The following is a 15,811-nucleotide window of genomic DNA, read 5'->3' as shown; positions in this document are numbered from 1 at the left end:
GTGGGGGGGGGGGGGGGGGGGGGACTGTGGCGGACGCGTTACCACGGCGACGACCGAGAATACAGTAGACAGGCTGCGCTGATACCGGTAATGGACTGGACCGCTGGGGGTACTTCAGGGAGGGGAGAGGAGGAAGGGGGGGGGGGGGAGAGGAGTGGCGGGAGGAACAAGAGGTCAGCGTAAATGGAAGAGACGTCGGTGCACTCCAGCCGCTGACTTTGACGATACGGGTCAAAGTCGGCCGCCGACCGCACATTGCACGCAGTGCTTTTTTCTTTTTTTTTTTTTTTTTTGCGCTCCCCCTTGTCCTTTTTTTGAACATCGAGGAGGCAATTAAGCACATTCAGGATCTAAAATAAGCAGTAGATGTGCAGGAAAAAGGAAGCTAGCCTACTTCTTTTCCGCTACGTCGTCAGGAACACCTACAGGAGGGGCACAGACCCACCAGAGTCCGTGGGTCTAACCGACGACTTCAGGCCCGACAGCGTTTGAATACAAATGTGCATATGAACGCGGCGTTCACAGCACACCAGCCGTCCACCCATTCCCCGTGTCCCAGAGACCGTGCGGGGTGGGGGGGCTACGTAACAGAGCAGCGTGGTGCGTGTGTGTGGAGCAGACAGGGTCTATTCTGAGCAGGCCTAGGAGCGTGCTTCGTTGTGAGTCAACATGAGTCAGGACCAGGGCGCCGTTCACCCTCTCAGCCCCCCCGCCCCTCTCCCCCGCCCCTCTCACCCCCCCCTGCCTCTACTCATGTCAGCTGAAGGGACAGACCGCACTGTGCTGACAGGGCCACAGATCTGACGGGGTTAGGGGTCGTGGCAGCTTTTGGGGGGGGGGGGTGGGGGGGTATAGGACACAGACACACACACACACATAAACACACACTGCCTCATCAGCAATGTCGTGTGCTTGAAAGATGAATTAACAAATGAGACTGAATCTGACGAGTAGCAGCTCAGAGGAAGTCCCATCGTGGGTGTTCCCTCCGAGACTCAAATCAGAGGATTTGAAAACAGCCCCACAAAGTAATATCCGTCAATGCAGAGAGAGTGACGGAGAGGGAGACCTACGTACAGACAGATGGACGGAAAAGAGACAAGAGGCAGGGACACACAACACAATCTCGAGTAGGAGAAACAAGGGGCATGACCGATGGGACCAGGGCAGGGTCCGTAGAGCAGTGACGTGAAGCAGCAGGGCGATCAGGTACATGAGGACTATCGTGAAGCCAATGAGATGCTGTCAAACCCCTTCCTTCCCGGTTTGTTGAAAGCCCTTCGGGGTCCTGTACAGTTCCATCGTATCCGACCTCATCTATGAATTCATGCAGGCCGTGTTTGACGATAGGAAACACAATTCCCAGGTTATTAGACAAAGGTTTGTATGTCGTATGCCAAGCTAAATGTTATAGTATATATAATAGACAATGTAAATGTATGCACCCACTCTGTTTGACACCACGCTCCCAGCTCTACCACAGCAAACACAGCGATGTTTGTCCCTCTGTGCACCGGCAGTATGGAAGTAAGCCAACTCATTATGAACAATCCTTTTCAGGGATGTAATGAAAGCCAGCGAAGAATAAATAAAAAGGTCTAAAGTCAGAGTCGACGGGATTCATGTCGCACACTAGAAGGAACGACGGCGACGACAAAGTAAATTAAAACTAAAAATGTGTGTGTATCAGTTCTAATGTCAAGCATCCTCTGGGGTCTACACTCTGGGGGTGCATCGCAGCGTGCGGTCGCGTGCGGGGGTGCGGGTGGCGTCGCTGTTGCACGCCGTCATCAAAGAAAGGCCAGAGGAGGGCAGACGAAGCAGGCGGCGGGAAGAGAATACACCGAAAACAAACAAATCAAAGCGGACGAGGGAGAGGGGCGCCATACCATCACAGGCGCTCGGATCAAAGACGTGGGGGGACGGCCCGCCGACCGAACCGTCGGCTGACGGGTGGGCGGGGAAGGCCGACGGGCGAGGAGGAGGAAGACGGAGGAAGACAGGGGGGGGGGGGGGGGGGGGGAGAGAGACACGCTGGCATAGGCGGCGTGGCGGATGAAATGACGGGCGGGATGAAAGGGGGTTCAGGTTAATGCTGCGTCGGGGAGACGAAGTGTTGGTTTCTACGGTACTGCAGGAAAAGCACAAGAATGCTGATTTCGTGTGTGCCAACACGAGCGAGCCGTGCTGCAGGTAAGGCCGAGTGCGGTGCGACTTTCTGGACAGGAGAACTGGCTGAATCCAGTTTAGATCCATTCTACTCAAGCTGCTTAGATGACTAAGCCTTTTATTCGAATTCCTCGTTTCATTCTTTAGAGGGAGGCGGATATGTTTCTGCGGCGGCAGCATATTTTACACACGTGTGTGGTAGTGTCTGTGCCCATGTGTGTGTGTGTGTGTGAGCCTTTGTCTGTGTGTAGGGTCAGCAGTCCTCCTTACAGACTAAACAAATCGATAGCAGGCCACTCTTTGCGGTGTGTGGATCTCCCCTACGTTATTGGTCTTGGGGTGTTTAGCATCGACAGCGTTGGAAGATGTTGACGACAGCTGTTTCCCCATAAGCCCCGGGGTAGGAGCGTGAACTGCTTCACTGTGGTGAGACTATCGCTACTGGGCGGTGGTGGAATCTTTAGAGAGCGAGCTAATCCCAAAGTCACGTTCATCAGTTGGGATCAGTTCCGTCGGGGTCTCACCGAGTGTTGGGGAACATTTCCGTGTTATTTTTCAAACGTATTAAGTTGTTACACGGGGGGGAATTCTGTGAAATACACGAGGTCTGCTACTCCCGGCTAAGTGTGACGTATGTTGTCAGTGTGTCACGACTGCTCGGAAAGCATTTTCTAAAACGCGTGGGCAGAAGTTCCCCTGCTGAGATGGGGGGTTTTAACTCACCATTAAAATGAAAGAATCAGAGACCAAACATGAGCTGCGTTTGGATCGGGTGTGTGACCACAGCGGAGACCCAAGACAAGGAATGAGGGCATAAAGGAATAATTACACCGACAGAGAAGGCGTGACTCAGGCTGCAGCGATCTGCATGCGCGTGTCTCGGACCTGAGAGTGGACACAAACGTACCAAGCCCCCTTCGATGCGAGCACTGCCGCGACGACCTATTAATAGCGCAGAAGAAGAACGACACATCGGTTATGGTGCGTGTGCGCATGGGTGTGTGTGTGGGGGCTGAGAAGGGGTGAGGGGGGAGAGAAAGCACCGCGAGGCAGGATAAAAAAAGAAGAGAGCCGCTAAAGCAGCCGTCGTGCAAATCACACGTGAAGTCCTGAAGCAATTCCGCAGAGTAGCCTGATTAAAAAGCCTACGTCGCCGGCGGTCCAGCCAAGCCTCGAAGTCCTCCATTATTGTAATACAACCGCCCGGCCACCACCGCCTCGTAAAATGTTGAATAATTAAGTCAAAGGTACGTTGAAATGTGCATCCCCAGCCAACGCTGGGCAGGGCCACCGGAACGCATTGATGGTGAAAGGAACCAACGCAATGCCCCCGAAACGCCAAACCAATCAATGCACTGCTGGGTTTGTTTCAATGACATCCGATTTAAATCATTGATTGAACGATGAACACCCATACAACCAACATCGATTGACCTCAAAAACTAGGGGAAAGCTCTAAAGACAAAATCACTAACGTATTGCAAATACGTTGATCTCGTATCCGGCGGTCCTGCAGTGTTATAGCAGAACAGCCCTGGGGCGTTTTGGTCTCACTTCCTGTGTAGTAACGCACACACTCATCTGAAGAGTATCATGGGCCCGGGGGGATTAAGCATTCAGGAGTGGATTTAGAATAAGTGTATGCATAAAGTAGCCGGTCTACACTGCGTGGATTTGAAACCTTTACAGATACATTTCTGTTACAGTTTGCCAAGTTTGTGTTCACCGTCATCCAATTAAAAGGTTACAGATCTACGCCTCCAGCAACGTGATTGGGTGAAACAAATACGAAGCGGGAATAAATTAAAATCGCCCCGATTTCAGCTCATCTGCTATACGACTTTAGAAGAATCCAAAGCCTGGTGATTTGTGACCTCGCTACGTATTGCCTGTCCGGCCTCTCTAATAACAACCGAACAGGCTCTCCTCAAAGGTGACAGGTGAGTCCCACACTCCGAGAAGGGAGAACTCCATGAGCTCATTAATTGATCGGCCCCCCCTGTGAATTCATGGCAAGACGGGCCCTTTGGCGAAGGCCCCCATCGACCTTCCCCCCGAACCCAACCCTCAGAGCACCCGCCCGGCAGAGAGACCGATAACTGGGGATCTCTCTCTCCGGGCGCCGTTTAGAGAAGACCTGCTTCAGACTTGATTACTTTGATGTAACACACACACACACACACACACACAATGCTGGCTATGCACAAAACATGCACGCATTTAGCTAACAGGATTTCATGTTCTACAGGCCAGGGGGATGTGAGGGGGGGAGTATCAGAGAGGGAGCATGAGCGAACCAAAGGAGGGGGGATGAGCGGGGGAGACGAAAAGTGGGGGACAAGGTGGAGAGGAGCAGTGAGGGGGATGGGGGGCCATCCATCTCCCCCGTAGAAGATCCAGAGGGGGGAGAGAGAGGGAGGGGAGACAAACAGAAGGTGGGAGAAGGAGAGTGGGAGAGGAGAGCCCGGAGGAGAGGAGACTTGGCAAGGGCTCCCACTCTAACTTGGTTGGCAGAGACGCCGCAAACTGTTTGCTCACAGCAGTACACGCATCCATTAGCAGTGTGTGTGTGTGTGTGTGTGTGTGTGTGTGTGTGTGTGTTCGTGCGTGTATGTACGACACAAAAGTGGCCAACATCATCAATGAGGTGGCAGACGAGTAAATATGGAGCAGCGATATTGTATACAATTACATCACGGGGAGAGTTCCACAACAGTGTGTGTGCGTGTTTTTTTTTTTTCCTGGCCACAAATGGCGCTGTGTCTGTGTGCAGGTTCCTTCTCCTCCTAGGAACATTTAATCACAAGGAACACTATATGCATGAAATCCTCCAGCTCTAGTGATCCTCAGTCACGGGGGAGTCAACCCTGTTTCAGCGCGGACAGACCACAGGTGTGAACGCCCGCGACGTGACCTGTCCGAGGCGACCGCATTAGTCTGATCGGCCACAGGTATCAAACACGGTGTGTGTGTGTGTGTGTGTGTGTGTGTGTGTGTGTGTGTGTGTGACACAAAACTAGCAATTGGATCAAACTCACACAATTAGGTTAGTGAGAGAACATTTGTGTGTGTCTGCTTGAACGTCTGTGTGTGCTTGAACATGTGTGTGTGTGTGCATGCGTCTGTGTGCTTGAGCGTGTGTACGTGTGTGTGTCTGTGTGTACTTGGGCGCGTGTTTGTGTGTGTGCTTGAGCGTCCACCCGTGTGTGCTTGAGCGTGCGTGCTTGTGTGTCAAGTGCTTGTGCGTGTCTCAGAGAGTGTGTGTGCGTGCGTGCGTGTCTGTGTGAGTCTCTATGAGCTCGTGTGTGTGTGTGTGCTCTCCCAGGTGAGCGTGTTAAAGGTGCCGTTATGCCGGATTATCCAAACGGGGCATGGCGTGGGTTCCATTAGGACGAGGTGCGGCGGGCGAGCCGCGACACGGGGAGCGTGTCATCTTCATCAGGTGCCATATGCTCTCACACCTCCGCCAATTACATCTGATGGCCGCAGCCCACCGCTGCCTCACCGCAGAGAGTCACCGCAGGAAACAGCACTGAACACTGGGACTGGACCGCACCACGGAGTGTGGAAACAACCAGACACGCAGGCCCAATCCCATTTCTACCCCTTACCCCTTCCCCTTCCCCCTCCCCCTTGTTTTGAAGGGGTAAGGGGAAGGGGGAAGGGGTAGAAATGGGATTGGGCCACACACACACAGGTATGGGTGAACAGACTGAATCACATGCAAATATTTGCAGTGGGGTTAAGCCGGCAGTGCGACTGCCAGACCTAGTTATTATTTCACCATTTGGGTTTGAGACACACACCGAAAACACACATTATGGAAGAAATTACTTTCTTTAAACTATAAATGCATTACCGTCGGCTTCAGTTTGAACTACACACACACCATTGCTACTTTTATCAGCGATATTCAGAGAGAAGAGAGGGCCGGCCAGAGAGATGCTGTCTGCATTCCCCCTTCCTTTGAGGCCCTCCGCTCTGTGAGTGAGGGAGGTCTGTCAGCATAACTGTGTGTGTGTGTGTGTGTGTGTGTGTGTGTGTGTGTGTATGTGTGTATGTGTGTATGTATGTATGTATATATATATATATATATATATATATATATATATATATATATATATATATATATATATATATATATATATATATATATATGTGTGTGTGTGTGTGTGTGTGTGTGTGTGTATATATATATATAGATATATCTCTGTGGAGGTTGAGTTGAAAGCAAAGTGGAGATGTGCATTGCGGGGGAGAGACCGAAGAGGAGAAGGAGAAATGAAGAACGCAGCAGAGGAGACGAAGGATGCGATTGCCAATCCACACCCACATGCCACACCCACCCAGCAGCCCACCCACACACACACACGCTTCGTAGACAGAGCGTGACGGGAACACTTTTGTATATATTACATTTGATTCAAAGCGTGCAATACTATTTGTGTAACACTGGGGACATCTTTACCATTGTACAGTACTTGTATTTCGGACCTGATCCAGCTCATAATGTTTATTGGGGGAGAACTCTGATGAAGAATATTTCATTCATAATACATGAATCAAATATCAGGGACAAGTAGACCTGATATATGCAGTAGACTAACCCCATCAAACTCATTGATGAAGTATTTGTTCGAGGAGAGCGAGCACACGTGTTTAAGAGTGGGGGAGGTACAGCGAGAAATAAACACCTTTATACATACATGCATGCATGTATAGATCTATATATATATCCCAAAGGTTGATGCACAAGTTTATCTGTCTCTGTCTGTTAAGTCCAGAGAACCGAGATGCAACATGGTGTGTAGCAATCCCCGTGTTGTCAAGGGAACCATCAGCCACACACACACACACTCACACTCTTCTCCAATATCACAATTTCAATAAAAAACGGTTTCATTTTATTTCCAACACGTCCAAATTAAGCATCTATTTTTACTGGTGCAAAGCAAACACCAAACACTGTCCTACCAGAACATTGCTAGATAGGGCAGTTTGAACTGTCCCGAAACACTGACGGAGAGACACCTCTTGTATATTATTTAGTAGCTTTTAATCAAGAGGCTGCGTCAATGACGAGCCATTATAAATTCTCCTATCGGACGTATCGATTAAATGTCACCCATGCTTTTGTCGGATCTCACAGACTGTAAAGATTTAGTCTCACCTTGAGGAAACAAGAATAAAAATAGAAAATGTCTCTCTCTCTCTCTTTCTCCCCCATTTTTGATGCCAATCAAAACCCTGCTGAACCAGAGGTTAGAACGAGTTCCACCTGCGCCACTCAATACCTCTTCAGGGGGAATTATGGGTATTTTGCAAGAACGTGTGTGTGTGTGTGTGTGTGTGTGTGTGTGTGTGAGCGTTTCATGTTCCTCCCTGTTTGAGACTTAAAAAATGATCCTCTATGACGAGAGGCAGTAGATCAAGAGGAAAATGTGTCCACATTAAAACCCCCAGGCCTGTTACCAGCCCACACAGCGACCGTACCATGAGAAGGTAGGTATTCTGTGTGTGTGTGTCTGTGTGTGTGAGTCTGTCTGTGAGTCTGTCTGTGTGTCTGCGTGTCTGCGTGTGTCTGCGTGTACATCAGTGACTGAGTGACTTGGTGAGTGAGCGTCCCTGCCTCAATAGGAGCATCGTTCGGCTCTGGGAGCTGCGGTCACTTAGCAACACAGACTAGACTAACATTTACAGTCATCTTTAGAGGCAGAGAGGGGGGCGATGGGGGGCGTGGGTGGTGGTGTGGGTGGGGGGGATATAGACATGGAGCAGCAGACATGTCACAACACGACGCGACACACAGATCCAGAGGCCCCAAAATACCACCAAGACAAAAGAAGGTCAAACAGTCAAGGAGGGAGGATGGGCTGTGAGGGAAGAGAGGAGAGGAAGAAGAGAAGAGAAGAGAAGAGAAGAGAAGAGAAAGAGGAAGAGGAAGAGGAAGAGGGAGAGGGAGAGGAGAGGAGAGGAGAGGAGAGGAGAGGAGAGGAGAGGAGAGGAGAGGAGAGGAGAGAGGAGAGGAGAGGAGAGGAGAGGAGAGGAAGAGGAGAGGAAGAGGAGAGGAAGACGAGAGGAGAGGAGAGGAGAGGAGGGAGGGAGAGGGAGAGGGAGAAGAGGAGAGAGGAGAGGAGAGGAGAGGAGAGGAGAGGAGGAGAAGGAGAAGGAGAAGGAGAAGGAGAGGAGAAGGAGAAGGAGAAGAAGGAGAGGAGAAGGAGACATTAATTAGAAAGTAAATACCTATATTGACCCAGACAGCATGGCGGGCTGCCATGATGATACAGCACACCAGCCAAAGTGGGTCTTTTTCACAGTTTGGTTCAAACTGAGTTAGGTGTATAGGAGGGAGGAAGATGATAAGGGGAGAGGTGGTGGGGGTGGGGGTTAAGAGGAAGGGCAAAACCATAGGAGGCGCGTGTACAGGATAGCAACTTCAGATGAGACGTCTCCCACAGGCTTAAATGGAGGCTGCACTTCTTGTCCAAACACTTGTAGTCTACACTGTTTATATGATAGCTGTGTGTGTGTGTGTGTGTGTGTGTGTGTGTGTGTGTGTGTGTGTGTGTGTGTGTGTGTGTGTGTGTGTGTGTGTGTGTGTGTGTGTGTGTGTGTGTGTGTGTGTGTAAAAACATAGGTTTCTTCACAACACACAACACATTGCTGTAGTAAATCCACCAAGATTTGAAGATTGGAGTCTACACCTTCACACCGAGGGACTGGGGTGTGTTGTGGACACACGGGCTCACAGTACAGGTGTGCAACAGTATCATAGCATGTAGTAATATCATATCACGGTATCAGTGCAGCCATAGGAAGGACTGCTGCAGTGTCCTTGAAAGGGCTGGAGAGGAATAACAGGATTTTTCCGTGTCCAAGTGCGTGTGTGCGCGTGCGTGCGTGCGTGCGTGTGACTATGCGTGCACGCATGTGCAGTGTCTGATTATCAGAATGGGCAGTGAAGATGTCAATTCATGGTGCACACCTACGCACACGCACACACGCAAGGTCGTCCTCGTAAACCAGCGGCTCTGATAAAGCAGCGCCCTGGACTGTCCCATCGCTCCCCGGTGCTATATATCTGAACACTTCTGCCTCTCTTCATGGTCCCCGACGGTTTCACCTCGGGTTGTAACTCTCCCATCCTCTCAGGGTGAATGGGGTGGATGTGCAGAGAACACACACACACACACACACACACACACACACACACACACACACACACACACACACACACACACACACACACACACACACACACACACACACACACACACACACACACACACCTAATCCGTACTCCAATAATATCAGAAAGAGGCCTCAGTAATGTTGAGAATATGATGCTGCCATTTTCCAATCAAGACTCTTTTTCGGATCCAACCATTACATTTTATTTCGACTCGGGGAGCTGCGAGCCCCGGTGAAACCACCCCGTGCTAACGAACCTCTGAACGCTAACCGAGCTGGAGGTTGTGTTCACAATGGAAACGGAAACACAATCCACAGCTTTGGGGGCGCGCTCGCTTAACACGCAAAGTCACACAGCGACACCGCCACACTGACGAGGATTAACCGCACGGCGCGGCCGTTCTCCTGTACGCTCCTATGTTCTACGTTAGCAATAACCGCAAGAACCGTTACACACCGCCCCGCGGCGCACAAACCGGCATTTTGCCGCTGTGCTCATCACCGGAGCGCGGTGGGGATCGTCTGGGGAGCGTCTCCCGCGTCGGCCACGAGGAGGGCGAGGTGGACACCGAGGGCTGGGGGGGGCGAGGGGGGTTGTTCTTCACTACAGGGGGAGGGAGAGGCCCCCCTGGGACGCTTCAACCATCACCACTGCTTGTCGCCATTTCTTTTAATGTCTACCGGCACGAGAGAGAGCGAGCGTGAGAGAGGGAGGGAGAGTGCAAGAGAGCGAGAGAGCGAGAGAGCGAGAGAGCGAGAGAGCTATACCTTATTCATGAGATGCTGAAACCTTGGATTTGGTGTCATGTATGTGTTGGAGCAATAACACAACAGTATAGAAAAGAGGGAGTCAAAGAGATAGAGGGATGAGAGGAGGGGTGTCCAAGACTGCGAGAGGCAGCACTTGTGTAATCGTGCCACTGGCCAAAGTATTACCGCCCTGATCGGAAATCAATGCAGTAGCATGAAGGCTGTGGAGAAACCACATCCGGTCTGGGGGACGAGAGGCCAAACGAAGACACTGTGACTGTGTGACTGTGCGTGTGTGTGTGTGTCTCTCTCTCTCTGTGCGTCTGTGTTTGTGATGTGTATGCGTCTCTCTCTGTGTCTGTGTGTGCGTGTCTGTGTCTGTGTGTGCGTGTCTGTGTCTGTGTGTGTGTGTCTGTTCGTAAGCGACGACCAGACATCCCAGCTGATAGTCTTTTTTAGACGGTTCTCCCACTGTTGACGGTATTGTTTTTAGCGACAGGACAGAACAATGCCGTGCGATAGGGAAATGTTAAGCAGATGCAGCGAGAGAGAGAGAGAGAGAGAGAGAGAGCGCGAGTGATGAATGAGGCACCGCCGCTGACGCTGTGAACAATGCACAGCATGACGCCGTTCAGGATTTCAGAAGAGTTACGGGATGTTGCTCGGCGCATATTAAAAACGCCGGCTTGATAAGAACAGCAGCGCGTCGGTGAACATCTGATTCCAAAACCAAAAAAAACATTAATTCCCCCGCTCGCTCCCAGCTAATATTTAGAGGCCAAGGAGAGTAGGTGTGTGATTACGAGCGTGTCTTTTTCGACGACGCAATTAGACTTGCAGATGAACAGCACAATGTCAAAACAGCCGGCTAGGCTAACGGTTCAACACGGTTCAACACCCACATTCCAGGTGCTACTGGGAGATGTCAACTCCAATCTACAGCAGGAAGGCTGCAGCAGCCACCGAGCCATAATGAAATAGGTACACTACACATAACACGATACGAACACTACCAACATGTCTGCAAATGACAATATATGAACAGTACAACTATAATGTGTACAAATTAGAATATCTGAACACTGCAACTATAATGTACACAAATAACAATATCTGAACAGTACAACTTCAAATGACAATATATCCATACACTTAGCAAAAGGCCTTTTATTTCTGCCATATCGTGCAAGCCATCTGCCAACACGATATGTTTACCCTATATTCATAATGTACATCAATTACAGCCTGTGCAAAACATTTGGCAAGCAAAACTTTCTGTTTAGCCAAGTCTGGTTTCACACAGGAACACAATGAGGAGTAGAACGCACAGCGCGGTGACTCAGAGGGGCGGCACACATTATTTCATTAGCACGCTAACTAAAGAGAACGGTTATTAACCCCCTGCAACCAGGGTTAGGGTTAGGGTGTGTGTTTGTGTACGTGTGTTCTCAGGAGGGCCGGCGGTCAGCACAGGCCACTCGGCACAACACCTCTCACGCCCGCCCAAACCCTCTCATCCTCTCATTGGGTGGATGACCTTTCCTCCGCGCTGGAGCTACTCGATCCGTCTCTTAACGGTCAGACGTACAGCGATGGCCCCAGGGTATCACCTAGAGGAGACACTCCAGACTGCACCCTGAGGTGCACTCGTCCAAAACCGACGCCGAGGCAGAGAACTCGGCAGGTAACCCTGTAATCTGTCGGGTCACTTTCAACGAAGTTCACTCCGAAGTGACGCAATGCCTTGAAAAACATAATGACTAATGCTGCGGTCGTTTTGTCAGAGTCTGCACCGTGTTAATTTATATCACAACCTCAGATGAGCCAGACGGTGAACTAGGATTAAAAGTGCTGTTCTGCATATTGACATTGCTCCCACCAGAAGAAGTAAACGTGTGGTGTCCATTTACTGCCGAACCCTTACCCCCGCCTGTCCCTTGACCCTCCAAACCACCCTGGCTAACATCGACCTTGTCCTCCATGATTCCTTTATTCGTTCATTCGTTTAAGAGCCACTGTGTACCGTTATCGTCAGCGACGGACGGCCGTGAACACAATCAAAGCATCCGCTCAATACAGGACCAGCTCCAAATTAAACTGGGACACAAGTTCCCAAAACAACTACCCCGCCGCGATGGAGAAGATTGTGGTCATCGACCCGCCCCGAGCCCGGCGGATATCGCACCTCCACGTGTTGCCGAGAGTGAACGGATCAAAGCGTGTTCCAACATGGAGAACGTGGGCGGAGGTTATTGACGGCCTGCGACACAGAGGTCGGGTATGGAAGCATATATGTAGCAAAATTCAAATGGCAATGCAATTTGCAATTTGCAATTCAATAAGTAATTACGTTATGCAATTGACAATGCATTATGCAATTTCATAATGTAATTTGTAAATACGTTATTCAAAGTGTATTTTAATATGCAAAGTGACAATGCAATCCTCAATTACATTTGCAAAAGTTATAACAATAAAAATACAATAACATTTTGTCAAATTCTTTGAGTTCCTTTATTCAAATTGAAAAGCTATTGCGTCCCCGTGATTGCAATCCACTTCGCTACGCTCCGTGTGTTGCGATATTCAAATGACATTTCAATCCGCAAAACGGAATCCAAAGAGGAAATCCAAAGAGGAATCCAAAGAGGAATCCAAAAAGTCAATATGCAAAGTGGCAAACGTATCAGCCACCAGCGGGAACTACGTCACTTTCTAGTGTGTCAGACTGTTTTATGTGTGGGGGGAGGGAGTTCCAGAGCCTGGGTGCTGAACAGCTGAATGACCGGGCACCCATTGTAATGAGTCGTGATGTGGGGATACATAGTAGTCCAGCAGAGGTTGAGCGGAGGGAGCGGGAGGGAGTGTATTCTTGGAGGAGGTCCCAGAGGTAACTGGGGGCTAGGTTCTGGAGAGCTTTGTAGGTGAGGAGTGGGTGGAGACGGTGGGTCTCCCGACCCTATGTTTCGCACCCAGTGCCTGTAGCACTTTGGAAATCTTTGTGTTTACCACACTGGCGTCAAAACGTACCCGTGAGGATAAGTCGTCTATCCTATCTCCCAGAACACGCACTCTATCTACTGCATCTGTGTCTTCAACACGATTGTTCTCCACATCATCGGCCAAACTTCGGAGCGTATCAATAATCTCCATTGGTGACCATGGACCTGACACATACGAAAGAACTAGAAGTGAACAAGGAAATTACGAGCAAGTGACGTAGTTCCCGCCCAGACGCTGATTGGCTGATACGTTTGCCACTTTGCATATTGACTTTTTGGATTCCTCTTTGGATTCCGTTTTGGATTCCGTTTTGCGGATTGAAATGTCATTTGAATATCGCAACACACGGAGCGTGGCGAAGTGGATTGCAATCACGGGGACGCTATAGCTTTTCAATTTGTATAAAGGAACTCAAAGAATTTGACAAAATGTTATTCTATTTGTATTGTTAGAACTTTTGCAAATTTAATTGAGGATTGCATTGTCACTTTGCATTTTAAAATACACTTTGAATAACGTATTTACAAATTACATTATACAATTGCATAATGCATTGTGAAATGCATAATGTAATTCCAAATTGCATTGCCATTTGAATTTTGCTACATATATGCTTCCATAGTCGGGGTCTGGAGAAGGGCTTTATGAGTCCACGTCGGACGCACTTCTGATGACGCACACAAACACACCATCTTCATAGAGCTGAGGAGGGCTGTTAAGTAACGCACGCTGGGAATAGACTAAGCAGCGTTATTCAAAGATTAGGGGAGGGGGGAGAGAGAGCAAGAGCGAGAGAGAATGCATTGAAAGTTTGAACCAGTGGATGCGTGTGCTGAACTCAAAGTCATAATCCAAAAAAGTAAATAACCTTCGAGAGGGAGCCAGAGAGACAGAGACCCAGATAGAAAGAGACACAGAGGGACAGACAAACAGAGCGAGAGAGAGAGCGAGAGAGAGACAGAGAAAGGTAGCGAGGGATGTGTTTATAAATAGAGGCCGAATAAATCGGGGCCTCTCCTTGCGCGGCACGCCAGATTAATTATGTGTGACTGCATCAAGAGAAATTAAGATATGCCCGCGTGTCGCTGCGCAGAGAGAGAGGAGGACGGACATGTGTGGACGGGGGGGGGGAGAGACAGGGAGGAGAGGGGGGAAGGGAAGGCGGAGGGGTTTGGTGTCAGAAAGTGTCGGTCACAGATTTAAAACCGGAGGGCTGTACGAAAGACGTAAGAGAGAGGATTAGGGATGGAGAGAGACGGCAAGAGTGAGAGAGAGAAAGAGAGAGAGGGGTAATAACAAGAAAATAGACTGATGCCTGATGGAGAGGATAAGGACAGCCCCACGAGAGTGCCTGCGGTGGACCCCCCAGGGTGAGCCAGGCCGCGGCCCCCAGCTGGGGAGCGCCTCGGCTAATTATAGCAGACACAAATGTGAACGGGGACGACGCAGATTTAGGCCCAATCCCATTTCTACCCCTTACCCCTCCCCCTTACCCCTTCAAAACAAGGGGGAGGGGTAAGGGGTAGGAATGGGATTGGGCCTTAGCCCCCCCTCATCAAACATGCCGCTGCCTCCCGGAGACGACTCGGGAGCTGAGATATGACGATCACGTGGTTCAGACGGCCCGCGTGCGGTGCTCGGCGGCTACATTCACTCAAGGGCATGAACAACTTACGCAATTAAACGGCCCATTCGTGGGCGAATCAAGCGCCTAATGTCGCCTTGATGAGCAGCCGTAAACCAATGGGAGCGGTCGGGGATGCACGTCTCCCCGGACGGGCCTCCCGCCCTTCGCCGACCAAACGCCGTGGTGGCGAGCTTGATGATTGACATCCGCGGCGTTCCGCCGGGACGCAGGCGGACGGCGGTCACGTCCAAAATGGTCGGCCGTTGCCCTCGCGACGGCTGTTCATGGGAATCGTCACTCTGCAGCACTTTTAGTTGTGTGCGACGCTCGACTGCTCTGCAGGAGTCACTGATGTCACTTATTGTGATCTCAAAATAAACTGTCTAAAATAAAATCCTCATCCGTCCTGTGTGTGTGTGTGTGTCTGCGAGTGTTTGTGTGTCTGTGAGTGTCTATGCATGTTTGTGACTGTCTGTGTGTCTGTGAGGGCATGAGTGTGAGTGCGAGTGTGTGTCGTATCAGACCCAGTGTCTGCATACGTCCTCAGCCATTATTAGTATGCAAGGTGCGTCAGACATGGCCAGAAATACAGCCATCCAGCCAGCCCCAACGCTGGATGCAGGCTTTATTAAATGAATCCATCTTGCCGGCTCCACACCCACGTAGCACGCCACAAACTGCTGATGCTGCCAACACCGTTCACAATGTTGGCAGGAGAGGACTACGATAAAGTGTGCACTTTATGGAAACTTACTGTAAATGATAATATGTGCGGTTTTAAAGTGTGCACTGTCTGCGCACGCATGCACGTGCATGTGTGTGCGAAGAAGTACAAAGGGCGGAATGTGTGAGAGAACATTTATCGACGCGTGTGTCGGGGAGGGCGGGAGACTCAACCAATCAGGTGAGGCGGTGGCTGTCACCAACAGAATGAATCATGGGTAAGGTATTTGCATCCATGGCAATTCGTGTTTGTTGGGGATCAATGCTCTACCGTTATGGCTTTGGCAGTGCGAGCTGCACCTCCAACAACACACTCACTCTCCAACAGCAGTTTGTCCTGAAGGATGC

At 50.2% G+C, this 15,811-nt stretch overlaps 1 protein-coding gene across 1 annotated transcript in view; it reads right to left on the bottom strand.

Moving 5' to 3' along the window:
• The window catches only part of snd1 (staphylococcal nuclease and tudor domain containing 1), a 111,570-nt gene that overhangs the window by 24,231 nt on the left and 71,528 nt on the right, over positions 1 to 15,811 (bottom strand).

Source organism: Gadus macrocephalus, chromosome 19 (assembly GCF_031168955.1).
Source record: "Gadus macrocephalus chromosome 19, ASM3116895v1".
In the NCBI taxonomy this organism is placed as follows: Eukaryota; Metazoa; Chordata; class Actinopteri; order Gadiformes; family Gadidae; genus Gadus; species Gadus macrocephalus.
This window is presented reverse-complemented; position numbering and strand designations above follow the sequence as displayed.